The following is a 26,126-nucleotide window of genomic DNA, read 5'->3' on the forward strand; positions in this document are numbered from 1 at the left end:
AATGTAATTTAGAGCATAAATAAACCCCCATACTTTCAGCAATTTAACAGTCTAATGCAGGTATTCCTTGCCAGCGGACAGCTTTCCTCCATGTGGTTTCTACTATTTATGACTCTGCTATCTCCCAGGGTCTCAGAATCCTTTGCCTCCAGCCTGTCAAATGAGAGGGGATGAAGAGGTACACTCACTTCTTAACTGCCTTGGTCTGGAAGTGACTCACATCATTCCTCTTATAGTCTGGACAACTAATCATATGACCACACCTAGGTGCAAAGAAAGCTAGAAAACATGGTACCTGGCTGGGTGGTTACTTTCCAGGGGTGCCTCCATCCTATGGGAGGAATAGCATAAATTTAGGTGAATCATTAGCCTTCTCTGCCGCATGGATTGTTCATGAAGGAACACTGATACAAAAGCAGGCATCTCAGTGCAGACTACTGTGCATGGATCAGGAAAGGTAGGAATCCAGGTCTTTTTAACACAGAGGCCAGTCTCTTAGCCTCATCAGTTCATTATTATTAAGGATGCTTGCTAGTTCCAGAATAGGAAGAAACTAGAATCAGAATAGCCTGTGCTTGTTTGCTTGCTTGCTTATTTATTTATTTCCGAGAACAGGTTTTCAGGAAAATAAAGAAATGCTAACACATTAAAATGTACACATTAACCGTAAGATGCATTTCTATTTCAGTAACATTATAATGCGAGGGGAAACACAATAGCATATCTTAGAATTAAGGAAATCTAGTAATTGTCACTGTGAATTATTGGTTTAGTAATTTTTCACAAATCCTTTTGCTAGCTTCATGAAGTCCTTTAATAGTGGTCATAGGGGATAGCCATGTGTTGGCACTAGGATCTGGTAGGTTCAGCCTGACTGTTTTAATCAAAATGCTGTTAGCCAGGATAGGCACCCCCTGTTCAACAGCACACCTTCTTGGTGAATTTGTCTCATGGAGCTTCATTTCTGGGTGTGTCTTATGCAAGCTAGGAGCCCTCAAGATCATCTAGACCCAAGCTGGAAAGAGGTCTACCTTGGAGATGCATTTACATTCCCCCCTGAGATGCTGGTGATTTTGCAAGTAGTGATCAGAGACCTGGAAAGCTTCAAGAGCTCTGTAGGAAATACGTCCTGGTCAGTTCTCATCAGCCCAACAAACTGATGTGGCTCCTGAGGGAACCAGCTGCAGGAGGCAGGAAAGCAAGTTAGCATCAACACAAGTGGGCCGGCACCATAGTCCCAATTCTCCTCTTTCACCTGCTTCTCCACCACCCGAGTAGACACCTTGAGAAGACAAGGTAGAGACAGTTGCTTGAAATTCCTAGTGTCTGCCTTTGACGGGTAGGTGCTCCTGCAGAGTTAAGGGAGTAGATGAGGTTAACTGTCATCTAAACAAAGGCAGTAGCTATAAATATATTCCTTGGAGTTTGGGAGCCCCATGGCTATGTTCCAGGCCAGGGAGTCCAAAGAAAATCAAAGACTGCCACTTAACAGCTTTTTTGGCCATCCTGGAAGTCTCCACCTTCTCCCAGGCAGCTCCAGAGAAAGACAACTCCCAGCCAGGCTCTGACAGCTGAATCGAATGGCCCAGTAGTGGCACATTCCCCAAGGGGCTTCAGGTTCAGGATGTAGCCAAGTTTCCTGCTTTATCCTGAGTTAAGCAGAGATCATCACCTGCCTGGATGTTGTTTTGTCTGTGTCACCTCATCACTGGAGAAAACACATTACCACTTCCTGCAGTTTTTTTCACAAAACAGAGCATGGCATCGAGGAAATCAGATAGTCAGTATGGCATCTCGGTGGGTCAGAAATAATATCATCTGTCTACTTTGATTACATTTTAAAATTCAGTTTGCACACAATTGGGGTTCATTTAATTAACTCTAAGCCGTAATCTCAGTCTGGGTTTGAATGAATCTACATTTTAATAGCTTCTTCCTCCAAAATATTATTTCTATGGCAAATAAGCAGCCCTTCCTTGTAATGCTGAAATCATAGAAGTTAGTTGTTTTCCCCTCATTTTTGGACAATCATTCTTTTTGCAGTAGTAACAAGATCAAGCAGTTGTCATTTGGCTTTTTGGTAGTTGAAATTAATTTGTCAATTTCCTGCCAGTCTTCTATTACGTGCACATTTTTCTGGTTAGCTGACAAATCAGAATGCTAATGATGGCAGGGCAAAGAAGACTGGCAAATTTTACTTCTGTGGGTTTTACCAAAATCATAAGTGGTTGATTTTTCCTTTAGATTTTCCAGGATAAAGGATTTTTTTTTATTTTTAATAATATTTTCTTCATTCTAAAAAAAAAAAGTGAAATGTATGAAATGATGGAAAGAATAAAATAACTTAAATGTGCCTGGCATGGGGCCTTACACTCAATCAGTATGTTAACATTAAAAAAAAAAAATGCCCATAACCTCATCACCAAACACTTATGGGGGATTTTTTTGGCATAGATTTTATATATTTGTAGTTATACTCTATATAAATTTTGCATCGAGCTTTTTTCATTTCACATTTTCATAAATAATTTCTCATGCTGTTATAAGCTCTTCACAAACATAATTTTAATTGGCTATGTAATTGTTTTTTAGAAGTACATTTGGCTGCAAAACCTGCAAACCGGGGAAGCATCAGCTTAAGGGTTTTTGTTTGTTTTTTTCATGGAAGAAGACATTGAGACAAGGCGATAAGGGGTCATTGAGGCCATCAGAGAACCTGCTCTTGCAGCTCTGTCTTTCTTAGTGATGGTGGCTGCAAGCCAAGCACAGGGCTCTCCCAGAGAAAACAGGGAATCACTCCTGTCTGCAGACGAAGCCATGTGATCACCCTAGCTCAAAAAATATCTGGGAAGGTGAGTTGATAACTTTCCAGCTTTTGTAGTGGAGGAATATGGGTTTCTTAAAATAAAATGACCTGAATTTGAATTACTGTGTCAAAGAGCAGTTGATTATTTTTTTCCCCGAAATTCCAGTCTGATTGCTTATTTGGTATTTGGTGAAGAGCAGGATTTAAAAACCTGTGCTCCATTTACTACCATCTCATTTGTCACTGGAAACACAAATGTACAACTAGTCATAAAAATAGGATCAAGCCCAAAACCTGTGGCTATCAATTTCAGGGAGGCAGCTGTCAATGCAGGATAAGGAAAAATTCCTCAATATTTAGAGCTGCCCCAATTTGGAATTAACTACTCCATGGGATGGTGAGCAACCTTTCCCAAGGTGCAGAGACTGAATAGATACTTGGTATATAGGCAGAAGAGGTAATTTACACATTTGGCAAAGTAGACTGGGTGACCTGTACCACCTAGGCATCTCCATGATTTTAAAATTAGGGTACATTTGCTAAAATATTTCCCCAAGCACCCAGGATATCCTTTGTATGGTGGAATCTTGTTCCAGTGTTGCTTCAGATCAAACGTAGTTTTAGCCTGAAGTGGGCTGCGCAGAGTAGTTGCATGAGATGGGAAGAATTCACCTCCCAGGCTCCTGACTGCAGGGCCAGGGAAAAGCTCTATATTGGGTTTGGGACCAGCCATTACCTAGGTCAGGCCCATATACCAGGCCCATCCAAGGTTACATATCCGATTTCCTCACTGCCTGTTAACGTGACTTTATTATTTTTCCTGATGCCATGGATTTCTTCTTTTGTATCAATAAAATGTGCATGTTCCTTATGTAAAAGGTGGTATAAGTTCTATCTTTGACATTACCCAATTATAAAGTGAAGTAAAACATAAAAACAATTTTCTTTTTGATTTATTTGCAAAAGTGGTCTTTCCAAAACAGTTTTACTAGTTTAACTCATTTTATCTGAACTCCAGCTTAAAGCTATGAAGTCATGTGTGATCAATAAACATGCATCTGAGTTTATGTAATTCAGTCAAGAAATATTTTTTGAACATTTTCTATGTTATAGATATATTTGTGAGTGCTGAGAATGTCATGGTAAATACAAGACAGTCTCTGCCCTCACAGAGCTTGCATTCTGGTGGGAGACTAGGGAGGAATAATTTACGAATAAACTATTGAACATATACTATGTTTGTATAGTTTGTAGTACAGAGACTAGGTTGTTCTGGGGAGGGGGATACCTTCATAGAATGTTTAAGAAAAACCTTACTAATAAGCTAGTGTTGGAGCTGTGATAAAAAACAAAGATGTGAGCCATGTGGATATCTGGGGGAAACACACTTCTGGTGGAAGGAACAGCAAGTGCTGTCCTGAGCTGAGCTCATACTCGGTGTGTTCAAGAAGCAAAAGGAAAGCCTAGTGTGGCAGGTGGGGAGTGGGTGAAGGAGAGTGGTAGGAGATGTGAACAAAGAGGTGGTGGCTGGGGCTGGATTATGAAGGCATCTATATACCGTGGTAAGGATGTTGGCCTTTACTTGACATGAGATCAGAATCCAGTGGAAGATTTGGAGCACAAGAATTGCACAATCTGACCTATTTTTTAAAAAGATTACTCTGGCTGATGTGGTGAGATGAGTTATAAGGAAGTGAGCACGCATGGAAGCAGGGAGACCAGTTGGGAAGATATTGTGGTAATTCAGAGGGAAAAGAGATCTATGCGGGCCAAGCTAGCAGCAGAGGAGATGGTGAATCCTGGATTGATGTTGATAGTACAGTTCAGGGGATTTTTTTCATCAAGTAGATCTAAGTGGAATGTGAGAGAGAGAAAAAAGTCCAGAATGTGCCAAAGGTTTTGAGGTAGCAACTAGAAGGATGGAATTTCACTGGAATAAGATGGGGGTCAACGTGGAAGACCTGCTGTGAAGGGAAAATAGGAGTTTAGTTCTGGAGATGTTAAATTCAATTTTTGGAGATGCTGATCTGATACCTAGGTGGAAGTGTTGAGTGGGCAGTGTCTTAGTCTGTTAGTGCTGCTCTAACAAAATACCGTAGACTGGGTGGCTTATAAACAATGGAAACTTACTCCTCATAGTTCTGGAGGCTTGGAAGTCCAAGACCAAGGCATTTGTAGATCTGGTGTCTGGCGAGGGCCTATTTCCTGGTTCATAGATGGAAACTTCTCAATGTATCTTCACATGGTGGAAGGGGCAAGGCAGCTCTCTGGGACCTTTTTGTTTGTTTTGAGAGAATTCCAATATTGTGAGAAGGTAATATAGACAAAGGTAGTACTTTAATCTATTGGGAAAAGGATGAATGATGTAATCACTAGCAATGACATGGAGGGAGAAAATCAATATGAACCAATGGGGCCTCTTTTATAAAGGCACTAATTCCATTTATGAGGGCTCTGCCCTCATAATCTAATCACCCCCGATATGGTTTGGCTATGTCCTGACCCAAATCTCATCTTGAATTGTAGTTCCCATAATTCCCACGTATCGTGGGAGGGACTATGTGGGAGATGATTGAATCATGGGGGTGGTTACCCCTGTGCTACTGTTCTCATTATAGTGAGTGAGTTCTCACAAGATCTGATGATTTTATAACGTGCTTTTCCACCTTTTGCTGGGCACTTCTCCTTCCTACCACCACATGAAGAAGGTCATGTTTGCTTTCCCTTCTGCTGTGATTGTGAGGCCTCCCCAGCCATGTGCAACTAACTGTGAGTCAGTTAAACCTCTTTCCTTTATAAATTACCCAGTCTCAGGTATGTCTTTGTTAGCAGTGTGAGAACAAACTCATACAGTAAATTGGTACTGGTAGAGTGGGGTGCTGCTGTAAAGATACCTGAAAATGTGGAAGCAACTTTGGAACGGGGAAACAGGCAGAGGCTGGAAGTTTGGAGGGCTCAGAAGAAGACAGGAAGATATGGAAAGGTTTGAAACTTCTCAGAGACTTGTTGAATGGCTTTGACCAAAATGCTGATAGTGATATGGACAATAAAGTCCAGGCTGACGTGGTCTCAGATGGAGATGAGGAACTTGTTGGGAACTGGAGCAAAGGTGACTCTTGTTACGTTTTAGCAAAGAGACTGGTGGCATTTTGCCCCTACCCTAGAGATTTGTGGAACTTTGAACTTGAGAGAGACGATTTTTGGGCATCTGGCAGAAGAACTTTCTAAGCAACAAAGTGTTCAAGAGGTAATTTGGGTGCTGTTAAATGCATTCAGTTTTATATATTCACAAATATATAGTTTGGAATTAGAACTTATGTTTCAAAGGGAAGCAGAATAAAGTTTTGGAAAATTTACAGCCTGATGATGCGATAGAAAAGAAAATCTCATTTTCTGAAGAGAAATTCAAGCCAGCTGCAGAAATTTGCATAAGTAAGAAGGAGCCAAATATTAATCACCAAAACAATGGGGAAAATATCTCCACAGCATGTCAGAGGTCTTCATGGCAGCCCCTCCAATCACAGGCCCAGAGGGCCTATGAGGGAAAAGTGGTTTTTTTGGGCTGGGCCCAGGGCCTTGCTGCTTTGTGCAGTCTTGAGACTTGGTGCCCTATGTCCCAGCCATGGATAAAAGAGGCCAATGTAGAGTTCAGGCCATTGCTTCAGAGGGTGCAAGCCCTAAGCCTTGGAGGCTTCCACGTGGTGTTGGGCCTGCAGGTGCACAGAAGTCAAGAATTGAGGTTTGGGAACCTCCTTCTGGATTTCAGAGGATGTATGGAAATACCTGGATGTGCTGGCAGAGGTGTGCTGCAGGGGTGGGGCCCTCATGGAGAACCTCTGCTAGGGCAGTGTGGAAGGGAAATGTGGGATTGTAGCCCCGACACAGTGTCCTCACTAGGGCACTGCCTAGTGGAGCTGTGAGAAGAGGGCCATTGCCCTCCAGACTCCAGAATGGTAGATCTACTGACAGCTTTCATTGTGCAACTGGAAATGCCACAGACTTTCAATACCAGCCTGTAAAAACAGCTGGGAGGGGTTACCCTGCAAAGCCACAGGAGCAGAGCTGCCCAAGGCCATGGGAACCCACCTCCTGCATCAGCGTGACCTGGATATGAGACATGGAGATAAAGGAGATAATTTTGGAACTTTAAGGTTTAATGACTGTCCACTAGATTTTGGACTTGCATGGAGCCTGTAGCCCCTTGGTTTTGGTCAATTTCTCCCATTTGGAATGGGTATATTTACCTAATGCCTGTACCCCCATTGTATCTAGGAAGTAACTAACTTGCTTTTGATTTTACATGTTCATAGGTGGAAGGGACTTGCCTTGTCTCAGATGAGACTTTGGACTGTGGACTTTCGAGTTAATGCTAAAATGAGTTAAGACTTTGGGGGACTGTTGGGAAGGCATGATTATGCTTTGAAATGTGAGGACATGAGATTTGGGAGAGGCCAGGAATGGAATGATATGGTTTGGCTGTGTCCCCACCTAAATCTCATCTTGAATTGTAGTTCCCATAATCCTTGTGTGGGATCGTCTGGGAGATGATTGAATCACAAGGGTGGTTGCCGCCATGCTACTGTTCTCGTTATAGTGAGTTCTCACAAGATCTGATGGTTTTATAAGGGGCTTGTCCTCTTTTTGCTGGGCACTTCTTCCTGCCACCATATGAAGAAGGACATGTTTGCTTCCTCTTTTGCCATGATTGTGAGGCCTCCCCAGCCGTATGAAACTATGAGTCAATTAAGCCTCTTTCCTTTTTAAATTACGCAGTCAGATATGTCTTTATTAGCAGTGGGAGAACGAACCAATACACCCCCAAATGCCCTGCCTAATATAATCACATTGATAATTAGGTTTTCAACATATAAATTTGGCTGGTGATGGTGGGGAGGTCATAAACATTCAGACCATAGCATGCAGATAAATTTCGGAGTCTAGAATTCAAAAAAGATGTCTGGGCTGGCTGTATAAAGATGGGAATCGTCAATGTTTGGATGGTATTTCAAGGTAGGAGGTTGGATGAAATCATCATGGGAGTTACAGTAGGTAGAGAAGAGGTCTGAGAATAGAGCTCTGGACTGTTACAGGAGATGGTGAGGCACTAGGAAATGAAAATAAGAAGCACTGGCCAGTGAATTAGGAGAGGACTAAGAGAAGTAGGGACCTGGAATTTAAGAAAGTATGTCTAGAAAGGGGGAGTGACCATCCTTATGAAATGCTGCTGACATGCCAAGAAATCTGAAGTCAGAGAATTGTCCACTGGATTTAGTAGCAAGGAGGTTACTGGTGCCCTGGACTGGAGCTGTTTAGATGGAGAGGTAGAGGTGAACACTGGGAGGTGTGGATTTAAGTGAGAGTGAGATGAGAGGAGGCCGCAGGAGTGTTGACTCCTTCAAGGAGTTTTGCTGTAAAGAGGAAGGAAAAAACAGAGTTGTAGATGAGGGAGAGTGTGGGCTTGGAAGGAGATACTTTTAGAGATACGACAGTATGTTTGGCTGCAGAGAATGATCTAGAACCTGGGAAACATTGATGAGGGAGGAGAGAGATGAGACAACTGCTGGAAGGAAGTGCTTGAGTTGGGAAATAAGGAAGGCATCGAGTGCACAAATAGAGAGGCTGTTCCTGTGCAGGAGCTATAGCAGAGCCCACAGAATGAGTGCAGGTGTGCAGGAGCCCGTGGTGGCTGGGTCTGTGGATGAACCTTCTGATTGCTTCCATTTTCTCAGTGAAATAGGAAGCAAGGTCATCAGTTGGCAGGGAGGGAGGGGGAAGAGGTGTTGGAAATTTGAGGAGAGAAGAGAAGGTGTGAAATAATCCTCTGGGACAGTTCAGGAGTAATTGATCTAAGGCAATGCAGTCAGATTTCTGGACACCTCCAACGTATCCCCCATGGTTAGGGATCTTGAATTTAAATAAGAGCAGACAGCAGAAATCAGGTCTTGGGTGTGTCTCCAGTGTTTTCAACCCAATAGGTGCAGGTACAGGTAGGCAAAGTATTGGATTTAATCTGAGCTGGGCTTTTGCCAGCTGAGTATGACAGAGAGAGGGGTGCAAGGGAATTGAGGGTATGGACCATGGCATGATGATGGTTATTGATCATAGAATCTGAAAGCTGGTCAGAGAGGGACATGAGGTGGGTGTGGGGCAGTGAAGAGGTGGTAGAAAGAGTGCTATGCTTTATTTGATTTAACAAACTGGATTCCTTATTATAAATTCAATTACATTTCTAATGCATGGTGGAAAGTTAGTACGTTAAAAAAATCTATAGTTCATTTTTATATGTTAAATATCCTATATAATAGTAATAATTATCTGCTGTGTTGCTGTTTATATTATATTCTTTTTCTTTATGTTTTTAGAGATAGAGTCTTGCTCTGTTGTCCAGGCTGGAATGCAGTGCCATGATCATAGCTCACTGCAGCCTTGAAGTCCTGGGCTCAAGCAATCCTCCTGCCTCAGCCAACTAAGTAGCTATGACTATAGGTGTGTGCCACCATGCCTGGCTAATTAAAAATATGTATATTTTAGGGACAGTGGCTAGCTATGTTGCTGAAGCTGGTCTCAAATTCCTGGCCTTAAGCCATCCTTCTGCCTCACTCTCCCAAATAGCTGAGATTATAGGCATGAGCCACTGCACCCAGGTATATTGTATTTTCTTAAAGCAAGTCATGGTATACCTGAAAGAAACCAAATATAAGGCACTGTAGATGAATCCCAGTGCAGTTGGCAGAAGGGACATGGAGGCCACATGTGAACCAGGGGTCACTGGCCCAGCCCCAAAGGCTGGACTTGAACATGCATTTGGTGCCACTGGCCAACAGAGCCACAGTCTCGGTCACAATAATAGAACTGTTGACCTATGGGGTTTCTGGTCATAGGGGCAGAAACTGCCAACAGGGAGACAGGGAACGGCAGCTGGCCATCTGAAGCCAGGATCTGTCCAATCCAGGAAAGGAGAATTGGCAGGAGTTGGGGCATCGTGCCACGGGTGAACACTTCTCTGAGAAGGGAGCAGGGAAGAGGCTGCATACAGACAGAACCACGAAGGAGGGACAGCATGGAACCCAAAGCCCTCCTCCTGAGTTGCTGGGTCTGGATCTCGGGGTCAGGGTTGTTTGTGAGATTGGAGATGCAGCAGAAGTAGCCCAAGTGAAAGAGAAGAACCTGGGTTGGTCTCTTTGCTAGGCAAACTCTTTGCACCACAGTCTGGGCTGCCTCAGGCATTGGATAGGAGTGAGCCTCAGGGTGGGGGTACTCACCCATCCAGCGGTGCAATTTGAGAAGGAAGGGGCAGAAGAAGCAAGGCACGGCTGATGAGGAACATCTGCTCTCTTCCCCCAGTGCAGATGGAAGGCCTAAATGCCAGCACACCATTTATTTCACTGTGGCAAAATCCATGTTTATTTCATCCCTCACCTCATTGTCTAGACTTAACATAAATCAGGACGGTGCGAATGGAAACCCCAGGTCCTTCTCTTGGCCTTGTCAGCTTTATTCTTCCCTAGGGCAGGTGCACATGGTGCATTAGTGTCGTAAGGTGGCATGAGACTGTACCAGGCCAGTAGTCCTGATTCTAATCCAGCAGCATCACTGCCTTGCTCCGTGATCTCCCCATGTTTGAGTCACCTCATCCTTGATATGGAAGTGGCAGTACCTGTTCTCTCAGTAGCATAAGACAAGAGATAGGGAAGTGCTTGGGAAAATGCAATAAAAGACGCCTCTGGAAGCCTTCAGCAGTAGGTTGGGATACAGAGGCCCTGGCCTTGCCAAATGAAGTGAGGTCAGCACAGATTAAGCAGACCAAATCAAATCTTTGATGGTTGAGTGATTTTTAAAAATGATTGCAGGTCTGCACAATTTAACAAGACTGCCCATAGCAGCTGAAAACATTTTTCCAGAGCAGATCAGATAAGGCCAAGTTAGAAATTGGTCATTGCTGTAAATCAAGTGGCAGACTATCAATGACCTAGATTACCCCAGTTTTCCCACAGGAAGCGAAAGGAAAACCTCTGTATGGCTGTCGAGGCTTGATTTGCCAAGAGCTAAGAGAGCTACACAACATTAAAAGATTGCCCATTTCTCAGCTTGCCCTAATGAATTGGGACTCATTTAATTCAGAAGCCAATGAGATGTGTAAATCACATCTATAGAATAAGTGGTCAGATTTAAGCTCCAGTTGCCAACAATCTGTAACAGCCTCTGGTTGCATTGTTCATCTCTTAGTTAATAAATGCTTGGCTTTTTGCTGAAGCTGCTGCTTTTTAATGTCTAACACCATGAGGTCAGCATTTTCCCCATTTTCTGCCCTTCCTTTAAGGAGGTAGGGATGAGAAATGATAAGAACATAGGGCTTGTTGTGGGCCTTGACTTGGAAGACCCAGAGTATGGGTCCTGAAGTACAGCCTCAATGGCTCTTTTCTGTCTGTGCTGCAGGTTTAGGGGCCTGCCTTTAGACTGGCCCATAACTATGGGAGCTGCTCCCAGCCATCCTAGGCTTCTCAAGAAGCCCATAACTCTTAGGAAGAACTAAGAGCCTAACTCGTCTTGTCCTGGACTTTTCAGGAAGCCGATAACTCCCAGGTAGAACCAGGAACCCAACTCTACTCATCTTTCCTATGTAAGGTCTACAAGGCAGTGTAACACACTGTGCCCTGCACCCTAACTGATCATGGTCAGCCGTGGTGACCACAGGATGGTTCATCCTTCTTGCTGGTTCCCAGGGTTCTCTTTTGGCACTTACCACTCCCGCATTCTAAACTCCTGGCCCTGCAGTTGACTTTGACCCTACTTTCGGCCCTTTGAATTTGTGCAAATACCATTGCTGAACTGACTTGACTCATTCTCCAGCTCCCACTACCCTTTGCAGTGGAGGTTTGTAATGCCCTTGCTGAAAGTGAAGCTCCCAGTTTCACATTGGGACACAGTGGGTAAGCAAATGCCACACAAAAGAAGGTACATAATGCACACTTATACCATTATCTAACGTCTACATGGTTCTATTGCAGGGCTATACTTTCTTATCGGTAGATACATGGAAATGGAAATTCATGTGCTTTTAAATATATACTTAATGACAATGATATAGTTTTCACCTGAAGAACATCTAGAGACATCCAAATACAGAGCCAGGCACACTATATGAGCCTGAACGATTGTGGCAGGATTCTAAGAATCTGGATGATGAATCTGAAGAACTCTGTAACAAACAGATGCAAAGATGCCATATTTAGACCTCAGAGGAAGTGAGCCTCCTGTCACTGGAAGAATCCATTCATTCTCCTGATTCACTCATGTAGAATAAGTGTTGATGACCTGCTGTGTGCTAGGGATTCAAGGATGGTGCAGTGGAAAAGATGGGCTAGTGCGGAAGATTTAGAAGGTGGTGTGGGACAATAAGTACTCTGAGAGAGAAGCATGTGGTGCTCTCAGAAGTAACTTGTCCACAATCACAAACCAGTAAGTGACAATTTAATTTTGAACACATGTATATCTGACACCAAGACTCACCTATCAACCATTAGGCTGTATCATTGCATAAGCAGTTCCCTGAAACTGGATTGGAAGGTTTGAGATAATGGTGAGAATGGTGAGAAAGGATGACGGAGAGATGGACTGTCTTGTATGCCATTTTCGGTAGAGTTTGGATTTTATCCTGTGGGTCATGGGAATCTCTCAGGAAGTGATCTAGTTGGATATGCATTTTTGAGAGAGTACTCCACTGTAGTATATGAAGTCATTTGAATTGGGAGGGATGGGGAGTGGGCAGTAAGACCACTCAGAGGTGGCTATCCTAATACTGATCCAAGAATGAAATAGGGATAGCTGGACATGAGAGAGTGGTTGTGGAGATAGTGAAGAAGGCATGGATGTGATAGTTATGTGGTTGAATTGTTGGAACTTGGTACTGATTGAGTAAAGGGTGAGGGTATGGAGAAATAAAACTGACAGCCATGTTTCCAGCATAGACGAGGAGATGGTTGATGTTGAACATGGAAAGAGGGTCACATTTTGGGGAAAGGTGATGAGATTATTTTGGACATGTTGAGATCATAATACCTTTGGAATTATACATGTGAGATGCCTGATGGGAAATAACATGTAGGTATGGAATTCAGGGAGGAGATCTGGGGTTTTGGGACTTCAGAAAAGCTGCATCAAATAATAACTTTAGACATGGATGTGAATGAGGCTATCCAGGGAGAGAATGCAAAATGAAAGATCAACCTGGTGACTCACCGTGCTGAGGGCAGCCAGGGAAGCAGAAGGGGAGTCAGGGTAGGCAGAAACAGGGGGTGGGTGAAGATGAAAGAACTTTCCAGGAAGGAAGGAGTGATGCATGGTGCCAAATGCTGCTGACAGGCAATGGCACACATTCTAAAAAGTGGCCACTGAACATACTAACTAGAAGGTAACTGGTGGCCCTCACAAGAATGGAAAAGTAGGTTCAGTAAGGTGGAGGAGTGTGGAGTTGAGCTGAGAGGAAGTCAGGGGATTGAATTAAGGCTTTGGCTCCCTAAGTGGTGTGGCTGTGAAGGAAAGAAGAGAAGTAAGTCTTAGCTAGAGAGGGCACAGGATTTGCATGGATTGTTTTAAGAAGAGGAAGTCTAAATTCTTAGGTGAAAGAGGAGAAAATAGAGAAAGAGGTGAAATGCAGGTGAGTGGAGGATAAATGATGATGTGGGGTCCCTGAGAGGTCAGGGTATGACAGAATTCAATGTACTGATTATTAGCCTTTTTATGTACAAACAAAGAAGATATTGATTTTCTATTTATGCTAAGTGTGGGCTTGTCCTGGGGAGGAAGTATCTTTTACTGAAGCTAGAGAGTTGGCAAGGAACATATACAAAGATCCCTGGACAGTGTTGAGAGCTCGGATAAGGTTGGAGACCACATATTTGTAGTGTCGTTCTCCTACACTCCAGGGCACCCTATGTAGGTGTTTGATCTTGGGAAATGAGATTGTGCTTAGCTCTCATTTGGGATTTTTGCCAGATACCTGGATGTAGCCAAAGGACGAGGAGGCAATATTATTGAGGATATAGGAAGACAGTGCAGTGACTGGAATGGATCGTTCACATCATCTTAGGTAAGAAGACATAAAAATGAAGACAGGAGGGCTATGATGGACTGGGATAAGATAGAGGAAGCTGGAGATTAGAAGATTTGAAAAGACCCAAGAGCAGAAGTCTGAGGACAAGCCAGTGAGAGACAGGGAAAGAGGCGAGGCTGTCGTTGGAGTCTGGGCCATTGCACCTGAACAGTTCCACATTTAGTGATGAGGCCAGATTTCAGCACTAAATACAGATGGTTGAGGAGAGTGAAGATCAAGGTCATCAGAGTTGTGGTTTTCAGGAAACTGTGGGAATAGGGTTGAATGAGTCATGAACACAAACACTGAAGTCACCCCGGATGATGGTGGGATTTCATGTAGCTCCTGTGAGCCAAGGAATGAAGTCATCAGTGGATGTACGGAAGTGACCAGAAGATCAGCTGGGGACAGAGTTAAGGAAAGCGGGAACAAGGGAACAGATGAGACTTTTTCCATGAGAGCAGAGGAGTCATGGTCTGGAAATGACACAAAGGAGTAAGAAAAGTGCCAAACCCACTTCCTGATCCTAATGCCATCTGGCTTAAGAGCCCATATTCATTGAGTCTGAAATGCAATGGACAACCACCAGTTTGCCTGGAGGTGGTACCAATACTTTTCTAATATTTTTTTTTAAACTATAGGACGTAGTCTATTTTCAACTTTATTCAGCCAGATTTATTCACCCCTATTGAGTTTTCTAAGTCAGTGAATCAGTATTTTAAGGAATAAATCTTAGGCACATAAAATGATAACAATCAAATATGTATTATAAAGCTTCTTTAATCAATACAAGCTATTCTTATAAGTCTATTGGTTAACGTCTAGATTGCCATGCCCACTTAAAATGGGAAAACATTCCAGTTGGCACTTTGTGGACGTTGGGTTGCTACTTGGATACAGTTGCTGGCCTTTTGGTCTGATCTGAGGCCAATTTTGAGCTAGGAGTTTCCCACGCATATGCATGATGTCCTACTATCTGTGATATATGCTGGGCATCTGAGCCTGCCTGGTATGCTAATTATCAGACCAGAGAAATACACATCACTGTGAATCACAAGGGTAGCACGTCTAATCTAAAACAATTCAAACCCCTATAATTAAAGAGTTCAGATGTCTTCATAGCTCTATTCCTCAGATTTTTTTTTATTTGAAAAATGAAAGCAAACAACAATCAATCATGTAAAAGGAGACAGTCTAGGCTTGTGTAAATTTGCAGTGGAAATCTGCCTCTCTGATGAGCTGTACAGTGTCTATGGGCTGAAAAACGAAATTCAGAAAGCAAATAGTTGGTCACCTTGGAGCCCAGAGGGATGCTCAGAATTTCCTAACATCACAATGGTGACTACTGAAAGTTTCATTCTGTTTTGTGACTTGACTTGCAGTGAGGAAGGTAGTACAGCTGTAAACCAGCTGTATTTTATTTATGCTTGGAAACAGGGCCCCTTTGTCTGTTCCAAATGTTCCTGGCCCCCTCCCTCAATTTCATGGACTTAGGTTGTTAGTGGAAAAGTAGTTGTTGAAATATCAGTTCACTCTTGGAACCTGCCACTCACCAGGACTTCTGGCAACCAGTGAGGCTTTTTGTGATATGCAGCAAGGTAAAGAAGTCGTTAAGTGGATTTCCCACATGTTCCTCTGTGACTTCATTCATAGAAACGCGTTGATAACTGAGTTATATTAAACGCTGTCTTCCCAGCTGTCTGAGGACATAAGGGATGTAGCGCCTCCTAGTGGAAGGAATTTCTTAGCATGCGTTCAACCCTGCGCATGTTTTTGGAATGAGGCAAGGTATTTAAAAATACTGTACGCTAATGAATGTATTTATTATATATGGGTAGCAGGAAACAAAAAAGGCATAAATAAGCCTTTCGAAAAATTTACTTACTATACAATCTCTTTTTTTGACAAATCAGCCCTTGAATACAAATAATCTTTTAATGGTGAAAAAAATGACTGAATCATAGCATCTTATAACCACAGGAGCTATGGGTATTAATAACATGGAAACTGAAGCTGTGGTTATTTTTGAGTGGAAGAAGAGGGATTAAAATTGGCACAGGGCACATGGAGAGGCTTCTGGAAGTGGCTGGCAAGTTCTATTTATTTTTAACTGGGTGGTGATTACAAAGGTGTTTGCCTTATAAAAATTCGCTTAGCTAAACATTGATTTTATGATGTTTTCTGTATCTGTATTGATAGGAAGGTAGAAAAAAAACTTTTCATTAACCATACTACCTGCTAAATTTGCTCTTTAAGGAAAAACCTCAAAAATGCTAAGCCATGTATAGTTTACTTTTTATTTTTAGAGATGGAGTCTCACTGTGTTGCCCAGGCTGAACTCAAACTCCTGGGATTAAAGGTTTCTCCTGAGTAGAGGGGACTACAGGCATGTCTGGCATGGTTTTGACATATTATTTCACCGTCCTTTCAAAATAATACTTAGGTACCAGTGAACACCTACACTGACAGGCCTTGTAATATCATTAAAACTTGAGCTTTTATGTTGTCTGTGGCACAGGCTCTCTTCTTTCTAGTTCTTCAGAGAACTCCAAATTCAGTATTTCACTTGGAACATCCAGTTGCCATAGAAATGACCATGTAGGTTACAAGTTCATTTTTGTAACCATTCAAAAGGAAAAACTAAGAATGACAGGAAGGCATCCTTCCTTGGAAAGAATCCTTTGCAGAGTCCCAATTTGAGAAAAATTACATTTTGCTTTAAAGGTGAGAGGTGAACAGATGCATTGGTAATGCTGAAATATTTGACTCCTTCCCCCACAGGGGAAAACTCCTGCAGAGCATCTTATAGGAAAAATTATTTTAGAGTAATATAGGTGATGGCAAATCAACGTTGGGTTGTAATGTTCTATCCAACATAGTTTAATTCTGAGTTATTCAATCATAACTAAATGTATTCAAGACATAGAATACATTTAAAATTCATCTTAAAGGAAATTTCACAATGGCTTTTACATTCGTGTAATCCAGATGAGAAATGAAGAGGTGGGGGGAAGCAATAAAGTTGAAAGACCCAAATTGATTCTAGAAGGACTTGCCAAGTTTCTATAATGCCTCATTAGCTGCTTAGGTGGGAGGGAGACCTGGGAAGAGCAAGAACTCTTTTCTAGGTTCTCAGGTTAGGAAGTGAGATTTTGACATGGCCAATTTGATCTTGTATGTCCATTCATGTCTTTTACCTTACCATGGACAGAGTGACCCCTCAGAAGCACAGGATGCAAGGACAACACACAATTCAGTGGCCGCTCCTTCTACATACATCACTGAGCTCTGCCAGCCACCCAGGGTTTGAACACACACACAGATAAATAATTATATGTGTGTGTATTATATGTATTAAGCTCTGTTTTCTTTCTCCATAACACTACATATATAAAGATCAGCAACCCTGAGTTGAAATAAACTGTCACGATCTGCTTGACATTGTGAGATCACCACTCACCAAAAAGTAAGCTTTTTGAAATGTTAAAATTGAAGCGAGAGCACGAGCACAAAGAAACAAGGACCAGAAGGTGTTTAGAATAATGAAAAATTGGGAACAATTCAGTAGGAAAACAGGAAAATGGTTAAATATGATATGTCTGGAGTATGGAATACGATGCAGCAGTTAGAAACAGTAAAATAGATCAGTATGTACCGACATGAAGAAAATAGACTTACACATACCTTATGTAAAGGAAGTGAGGAAAAGGAACTTTGGTCTTTTCTGTATTACTAGAATTTGAATATCAAAATTGGATTCATATATTACTTATATAATTAAAAAATTTAAGTTAGTCAGACTTAGAACTCTTTGAAATCTACTTTTTTCATTTTTTATGAAAAAAAATCTACTTTTTGAAACATGCCAATGTGATTGAAGTTTCAGTGGTAACCTGAATCCTCAGTCTTGTTGCACATTTACTCTGAAGACATTCTCAAAATAGAATTTGAGAGGAAATCCACCCAGCGAGTCCCCTCCTGTATGTCTGTCTGGGATGCTCTAGAGGTGAGATGCCATCCCCTCAGTCCATTGTGTTAGTTTATTGCAATGTTTTAGGGTTCAGTCTCAGCCCCATTCCTGCCAACTGTTAGCTTAAGGCCCTTGGGCAAAGGAGATGAAATTGTTCACGGCCAACAGATCTCAGAGTTTCTTGGAACCTTAAAAGGAGATGACCCCAACATTTCTTATTCAAGATGCCACCAGCTCTACACAGTCACTGAAAGTGACTTGCCACAGAGGCTGGTGATGTTAGCTGCTTCCTTGGCATCTGAATTCTGGCTCGTGAGCAGATCTTATGCCCAATACATTAGAAACCCCAAGTCTCCTTCAGTTGTTATTGTTGGGAGAATCCATGGGTCGACTGGAGCCTAAGGAAAGCATCAAAAAGTCACTAGGGGCCAGTGGATCTGACCTTTTCCTTTGAACAGCAGTTTGCACAACATATACCAGTGGCTTTGTAGATCTGCTTTTCATTACTGAACTGTTCTATCCTGGGGCAGCCATGGAAGCCACCTGGATATTTCAATTAGTGCAGCAAGCTGGAACTCATTTACTTTATAGTCTACTGCCTGAAGCTTCTCCCAGCTGGGCACCCAACTATGCCCAGGAACTTCTAGATATAACACAGTATCCTGATTTCAGTCTAATAAGTGGGTCTATTTTAGTCTTCTCAATTTCTAGTTATTTTGAAAATGCTCCCCTGTTCCCATATCAGGCATGGGCCCCACTCCCAACCTCTATCACTGTCAGTGGAGGTGACAGCCTTGTGAGCTGCCAGGTGGGACCAGGTACAACCCACAGCAAGGCCACTCTATGTCTCAGTCTGTAGAGTAGGTGCTTCATAACTGTCTTTGAGAGGCTGACTGAATGTGCATTCATATTATCTGGTCAAATGAATGCCCCCCCACCACCATAGAGCCTTTGTAACTGAGCTACTGGGGTCCACCTCATTTCAGAATCCCTCAGAGTCCATGGTATATCCATTCATGCATTCATTGAGCAATTATTATGTACCTGTTCTATGTTAGAGAATATTTGAAGTGGTGGGAATATAGTGGTGAGAAAGGCATGGTTCTGCCTTCAAGGCATCACCATACAAAAGATATTCTGGGATTGATGGAGGGTGTTGCAGAACCCTAGCAAATTGACAAGGCTGCTTCCCCTGTGTCCTCTGACTAGTCAGGGACTGGTGGCTCCATGAAACAGGAAGCTGCCCTGTGCTGCCCAAAGCTCCAGCCCTGCTTCCTCCTCCACTCCTCACTGGACGTGACTCTGCCTCATGGGGAGCCCATTCTCTTAGGGACCTTTGTAAAGTGATCTTCTCATGTTCAAAAACATAAAATGCCTCAGATTCCATTGCTTATAATAAGCACTTTGGGGCCAAAGGAATTTGTTTAATGAAAAAACCAGTTTTTCATAAGTTAATGTTTTTCCTTTGAGACCCAGATGCCCTTCTCTTGTTCATCCACTGCCCATGCTGCTAATCAGATGTGAAGGGTAAAATAATACCAGACTCATCATTGCATGTTACATGAGAAATGTATTAGTTAGGAGTCTGGGGTTCTAAGGCATAGAGACAGCATGAGCTAGCTCAAGGAAAAGGGGAGGGATTGTTATAAGGGCACAGGGGTGCCCCACAGAATCAAAAACAGAAATGTGACTGGGCCTAAGGAAAGCATCAAAAAATCACTAGGTTTTTTTTCTCTCATCTCTCTTCCCATTTTCCCTATCCATCCATCCATCCATCCATCCATCCATCCATCCATCCATCCATCTCTCCATCTCTCTTTCCTTCTTTCCTTCCCAGCTCCTGCCTCTGTATTTCTTCCTCTTTTTTTTCTTCCAACTTTTATCTCAGTTTCAAGGGGTATATGTGTGTGTTTCTTATATGAATAAATTGCATGTGATGGGGGTTTGGTGTACAGATTATTTTGTCACCCAGGTAATAAGCATAGCACCCGAAGGTACTTCTTTGGACCTCACCCTTTTCCCACCCTCTACCCTCAAGTAGGTCCTGGTGTCTGTTGTTCCCTTCTTTTTGTCCATGGTATACTCAATGTTTAGGTCCCATTTATAAATGAGAACATGTTGGTGTTGGTTTTCAGTTCCTGTGTTGGATCACTTAGGACAATGGCCTCCAGCTCCATCCATGTTGCTGCAAAGGACATGATCTCATTATTTTTTATGGCTGTGTAATATTTCATGGTGTGTATGTACCACATTGATGTCCACCACTGATGGGCATTTAGGTTGATTCCATGTTTTTGCTGTTGTGAACAGTGCTGTGATGAACATATGTGTGCATGGGTCTTTATGGTAGAATGATGTATATTCCTTTGGGTAGATACCCAGTAATGGAATTGCTGGGTTGAATGGTGCTCTGTTTTAACTTCTTTGAGAAATCTCCAAACTGCTTGCCATAGTCCACCTCTGTATTTCTTCCTCTACCTAGCTTCCTCTGCTTTCTGGTCCAGGAGGTCAATCAAATGGGGCTTCCCCACAGTGTCTAAGTTTTCATGTCACCAGCCCAGCCACATCAGAGAGACTCCCCTCACATCAGCTATGACCAGCGGCCATATTGTTCCACAGTGGCTCCTGGATGCAGATTAACTTCTAGCAAAAAGGGACACATTTTGAGCAGGACAGACATGGCCAAAGCTATCTAATATGCCCAAGTCTACACACACAGACACGTGCCCAAATCCCGCTCATGGCTACACATCTAACTAGAGATGGTCAAATGGACCCTGCCCTGAACCCACTTGGGAGGATGTGGTTCTGACTTGAGCTGCAGGATCCCAGGGCTTGTGTTGAGGTGGGAATAGCCCTGGAACTGAGCCAGAATACTTGGGCTCTAGTCATGGCTTCACCATTAAACAACTCTAGAGTTTTAAACAAGTTCTTAGCCTGTCTGAGTCTTTATTTTCTGCATAAATTGGGAGTCACAGAGGCAGCTTTCAATTATTTAAAAGACCACATTATGGGAGGGGGATAGGTGTGTTACCTGTCTAGTGTTGGAAGGTGAAACTACAGTGGAGACCACAGAGTGGCAGTTTGTGGCTGGAGATACAGAAGAACCTTCTCCCAATCAGGCTGCCCCACTATGTTCAAGCTGTCTGCCTTGCAGAGAGCTGACTCTCCCTGTCACTGTGGGAAATCCGAGGGGTCTCAGAAAACATCTACAGAACGGAGATACTGGCCCATTTCCTAACAGGATTGTTTGTTTGTGTGGGTGTGGGGGGAGTAAAAACAAGTTTGAGTGCTACATACAAATGAGTATTTGTTTGCACTGTGATCTTAACAAAGAGAAAGAAGTATTTTGCTCCAGTTTGTATATTCTTTCAAAGCCTTTGAACACGCTTTATTTTTTTAGACAGGATCTCACTCTGGCACCCAGGCTGGGGTGCAGTGGTGTGATCACAGCTCACTGCAGCCTCAGCGCCCCGCCCCCGCAAGGTCAGGTGATCCTCCTGCCTCAGACTCCTGAGTATCTGGGACTACAGGCACACAAAACCATGGCTGGCTCATTTTTGTATTTTTGTAGAGATAGGGTCTCACTGTGTTACCCAGGCTGATCTCAAGCTCCTAGGCTCAAGTGATCCTCCCGCCTCCACCTTGCAAAGCCTTAGGATTACAGGTGTGAGCCACTGCACCTAGCTGAAGCACACTTTTTAGTGTGTCTGCCACAAGAGTTTCCAAGGCCACTAGCTGGCAGAAGGATAAGGTAGGAATGTAAATGACATGCCCCTCTCTTCATGAAAACAATGTCAGTTGTTCCTCCCAGTCCCCACCTTAATAGTTTCTGAACTTCTTTCTCCCTTCCTTCACTTATTTATCCTTTCTGCTCCCTATTAGACTGCTAGGGGTGGGGACAGGAGTGATGTCTGGTCACCACTGCCTCTGTGACCATAACCTCTGATACTGTCATTTCTTCTTTCCAAAGTCTTGGCTATCGTTCGAGGAGCTGAGAGAATAGGATAGCTCTGCTCTCACAGAGCATACTAGCAAATACCCTGTGTGAGGCCCTAATGACATATTTGGTCCTTTCCATCTTTGGGGCTGTAATATTCCCTACAGATGGACCCTTTGGTTAAGTCTCCTTCATTGCTTTTAGTTTTCACCAATCTCTGGTTGGTTTTCAGAACTACTAAATGGAGCCATTAGGTCATTCAAAAACAGGCAGATGTATGTATGTATGTTTGTGAGCCATAATAGGGATCCAGAAATATTTACAGAATTTTCATCTATTAAGAGATTTAACAGCTGTGTCTGCCATGTAGTTACTTTAAAATGGAAAATACAAGGTCAGATCTCTTGGGGATACTGTTTTGTTTTTCTTTTCTTATGATTGCTGTTAACGATGTCATGTTTAAGCAAGGAAAGAAGGTTTTGATATTCCTCTAAGAGTTGCCAGCCTGTGGAGGAGTTGTGCTCCAAGATGATCGATAGCTTAGAATTTAAATGTAAAAGTGTTTACCTTCTTAGGCCAGTCATCTGATCAACATGTAATGTAGCTGAATTAGTACACATTTCCAAAGAATTTACAAAACAAGACACCTTGCAAAACTAGCTGTCAAATAAAACAGAACCCTAAAATTGAATTTAAAATACAGTTTTGTTTTGTATCATGAATATTGTTGGTACTTGGGGAAAAACATGTTTAGTCAGACACTAAAGGGGCAGCTGAAGTGCTTGATGGTGATTCTCAAAGGGATTCTTGGACCCCTCAAGAGTTTTAGAAGATAATTATGCTAGTACTTTACTATGTATAATTATACTGGAAAATACATTTTTGATACGTTATAATTACTTCTGTTTATGATTTAGGTAGTTTTTGCCTTGCAAAAGGGCGGTAGGGAAACAAAGTTTACTTAAATAATCGGAAGAAAAGGGGGAATGAGGAGAAGCTAATGAAGATGTGAATATTTGTGAGGAAAATTGCCTGTAAGTGTGAATAGGGTGGGAATGGAGAGTGGGCGTGTCTGGCAGCACGTCTTCTTATGCTTATCGTCTTACTGAGGTGATTGAAGTTGAGAACACATAGTCCTTCACTTCTTTTGTAAATGGACATAATTGATTCAACACAGCATGATTGCATTCTAGTGTAGCAATTCTCAAAATACTGCCTTCTCAAAGATATGGTTCTCCTGATTTATTATGAAATGAGATAAAAATGTAAGTCCTTGGTTTAATTAGTGACGAACAAGCCCATAAAATACTAGTTTTTTACTTTTGCTAGAGTAATCTCCTAAGTGAGTTTTTAAGGGCCTTTCTGAACTCAAGTTACTGTGTCACCATAGACTCTAATTAGTCTAAGGACTCTAATTAGTTCTACTAAAAAGTCTCACTGCTATTCACTGACAAAGCTCCTAAAATGTGGCATGCATGTAGACAGTTGTAGTTTTCAAAAAAGAAAGAAGTAGGTGGAGCATAGGATGCCCAAAGTGGGCAATGATCAAAGACTCTTGAGAGTCATCAGTCTAGGAAAGTTATTCTCAACGCTGGCTGGGCATCAGAATTGTCTGTAGTGCTTCTAAGAATTATGAGTTGTGGCCAGGCACGGTGGCTCACGCCTGTAATCCCAGTGCTTTGGGAGGCCAAGGCAGGTGGATTACAAGAAGTTCAAGACCAGCCTGCCCAATATGGTGAAACCCCATCTCTACTCAAAATACAAAAATTAGCCAGGCATGGTGGGGTGTGCCTGTAGTCCCAGCTACTCAGGAGGCTGAGGCAGAAGAATTGCTTGAACCCTGGAGGCAGAGGTTGCAGTGAGCTGAGATTGCACCAATGCACTCCAGCCTGGGTGATAGAATAAGACTGTGTCTCAAAAAAAAAAAAAAAAAAAAAAAAAAATTATGAGTTGCTAGACTGCATGATGATCTACTGAATGATAATCCATTCTCTCCCCAGTAGACTTTTCCTTTATCTCATTGACTAGCACTCATTCACAGATCCACTCAAGACAGTCACGGACAAAAGGAAACAGGATTGTGAGGATTTAGCCCCATGGGGCTAGAGTGCTGCTACTGAAAAAAACCACCATAACTATATTTCAGCTTTACAGTGTGTAAAACTTCAGTTTAAAAACAAAAGGGAAAAAAGGTCTCTGCCTTCAAATATATGCTATTCATTCAAAAAGCAAACATTGTAAGAAATAACTGGATAATTAATCCATAAACGGCAAGAGAAGTAGAGCCAGTCTTTACTGAGTACCTGCCTACCTGTGTGCTGTGTGCTGAGTACTTTATATATGTCACTTCCTTTAATCCTCATTTTAATCTTCAGAGGTCAGTAATATCACTGGCATTCTACAGATTAAAATACCGTAGTTGAGGGAATTTAGGGGATTTGAATTGCATTACCTCTCTGGAATGGGGTGAGACAGAAGAGGTGTCCTTCTCTCAGGCATCTAGGTTTGTTTCTTTGGCAAGTGTGTGTGTGTGTGTATGTTTTCATGTATGTGGCAGCTTACCAGGCTATCTCCCAATTAATAAGGAGATATATCATCCTCATTCCAGTTTTTCAAATGTGACTTGACCAAAATGCATTCTATTCCTATTCTTTGAGTTTATATGCCAGAAATGGAGTGGGTATGTGTGTCTTCTCAGGACTAATCTATGCATGAAACTCTTCGAATCAGCACAATATTGTACAACCTAGTTGTGTTCTGTTCATCAAGTGTCGGTCAATGATTTATTGACAATGCAAACTAGTGGTCTGTTCATGTGAGTTCATGATGATTTGTGAGTAACAGCATGCTTCCTGCCCATCTGCTCTCTCATTTTAAGTGTGCTCTGTAATGTAAAAATGATAGTCGTACAATAATTCTATTGGGGTAGATCTGTACCACTATCTAGAGATATTTGTCTGACTTTTACTATTATTTTACAAAATGGAAATTTATTTCACAAAGAAGATGAGTTCATTGCACTTTGGCTTTTTGTAAGAGAAAGTGAGTGTTGTGACACTGAGATGAATAAATGAGTTCGTGTTTTCTGATCCCATGGAAAGGAAAGAATACAATATCAGCACATGGATCTCATAATGAAAGGAGAGTAAAGTGAGTCTTCAGAAACAGACTTAAAATAATCTCAATTCTTTGTAATTAGAAAATGGATCTTGAAAGGGCCTTGCCAAAAGGCAATGATGTGATGTTGGGGTATAGAGCTTTTTTGTTAGTGGACTCTTTTATCACAGAATGTGAGGTGAGGCAGAAGAAATATGATTCATGTTATAGGGCTTTAGTTATTGATTACATAGGAGTTTGCTTTCTCCAGCTCTTGTTCATAGCTGCTAACTGGCATTTAGAGGAAATATTGTTTACTTATTTAAATAATTTTTTAAGATAGTGAAAATTCTGTATGTTTGGTTAAATTAAACTTGGTTGTTTGCGTAGGCTATCTCTTCCTGAGCTGCCCACCTCACTTCTCTATGGGTCAGGGAAGCACATACCCTGTGGAATCACCCCCCTGTAAAACCCCATGGCAACTTCTTCTAAGAATTCATCCTTTGCATTCCATCCAAGTGTGTCTTGTTATATCCATAGCATTTAGTGCATTTATTGTTTCCTCTCCTGCTTTCCTCTACTAGATTGGGAGAGCCTTAAGGACTAGAGAGTGACTTATTTATCTTTGTTTCCCCAGCACCTTGGAGCAAAGAACCCAGCACATAGTAGGTGCTTGTGGTGAATGTAATTCAGGGTATCTTAGGACTATCCTGCTCATTGTGAATAGAGGATAAAAACAGGTTTCTAAGTTCTCCATCTGCCACAAAATTCTGGGAAGAAAAAGTATGAATTATTCCTTTCTGCACACACAGAAGTCTTCCATTTTGCAATTTTCCATCTAGTCTGCTGTCTTTTCTTTCTCTTCTTTATCAGGGCTACACATCCTCTGTCCCGGCCAGAGCATCATTTGAGGCATGCTTATGCAATTCTTGTTGTTTTCAATTAAGGTTCAGGACTGAGATTACCAGCTTGGCTTGGTAACCCTGTTCACTTTTTAAAAAATCAGTCAATCCTTCATTTTTATGAAAAGATGTAATACAAAATAACCTTGATTTAGAATTTAATGAGACTGACATTTGACCTGAGTTCAGTTAGGCAGACAAATGAAAAATGCAGACAAAATTGAGAGAAGGAAAATAATTACCTACTTAAATAGTGTGGGTGATTCTCCATCCTTATGCCCCAGGAGAATATGAAGTGGGAGATGCATGAATTACCTGAA

The 26,126-nt window shown here is 42.1% G+C and overlaps 1 protein-coding gene across 8 annotated transcripts in view; it reads left to right on the forward strand.

The window, feature by feature from the left end:
• PALM2AKAP2 (PALM2 and AKAP2 fusion) overlaps positions 1-26,126 on the forward strand; it is a 538,968-nt gene that overhangs the window by 162,860 nt on the left and 349,982 nt on the right. The window contains exon 1 of one of the 8 annotated variants that reach the window (XM_017949656.3): positions 15,557-15,686. The exons of the other annotated variants lie outside the window; for them this stretch is intronic. The gene's annotated coding sequence lies outside the window, so the exon portion shown is untranslated. Of the gene's footprint in view, positions 1-15,556; positions 15,687-26,126 lie in introns of those variants that run through there. 8 annotated transcript variants of the gene reach the window in all.

This window comes from Papio anubis, chromosome 13 (genome assembly GCF_008728515.1).
Source record: "Papio anubis isolate 15944 chromosome 13, Panubis1.0, whole genome shotgun sequence".
Lineage (NCBI taxonomy): Eukaryota > Metazoa > Chordata > Mammalia > Primates > Cercopithecidae > Papio > Papio anubis.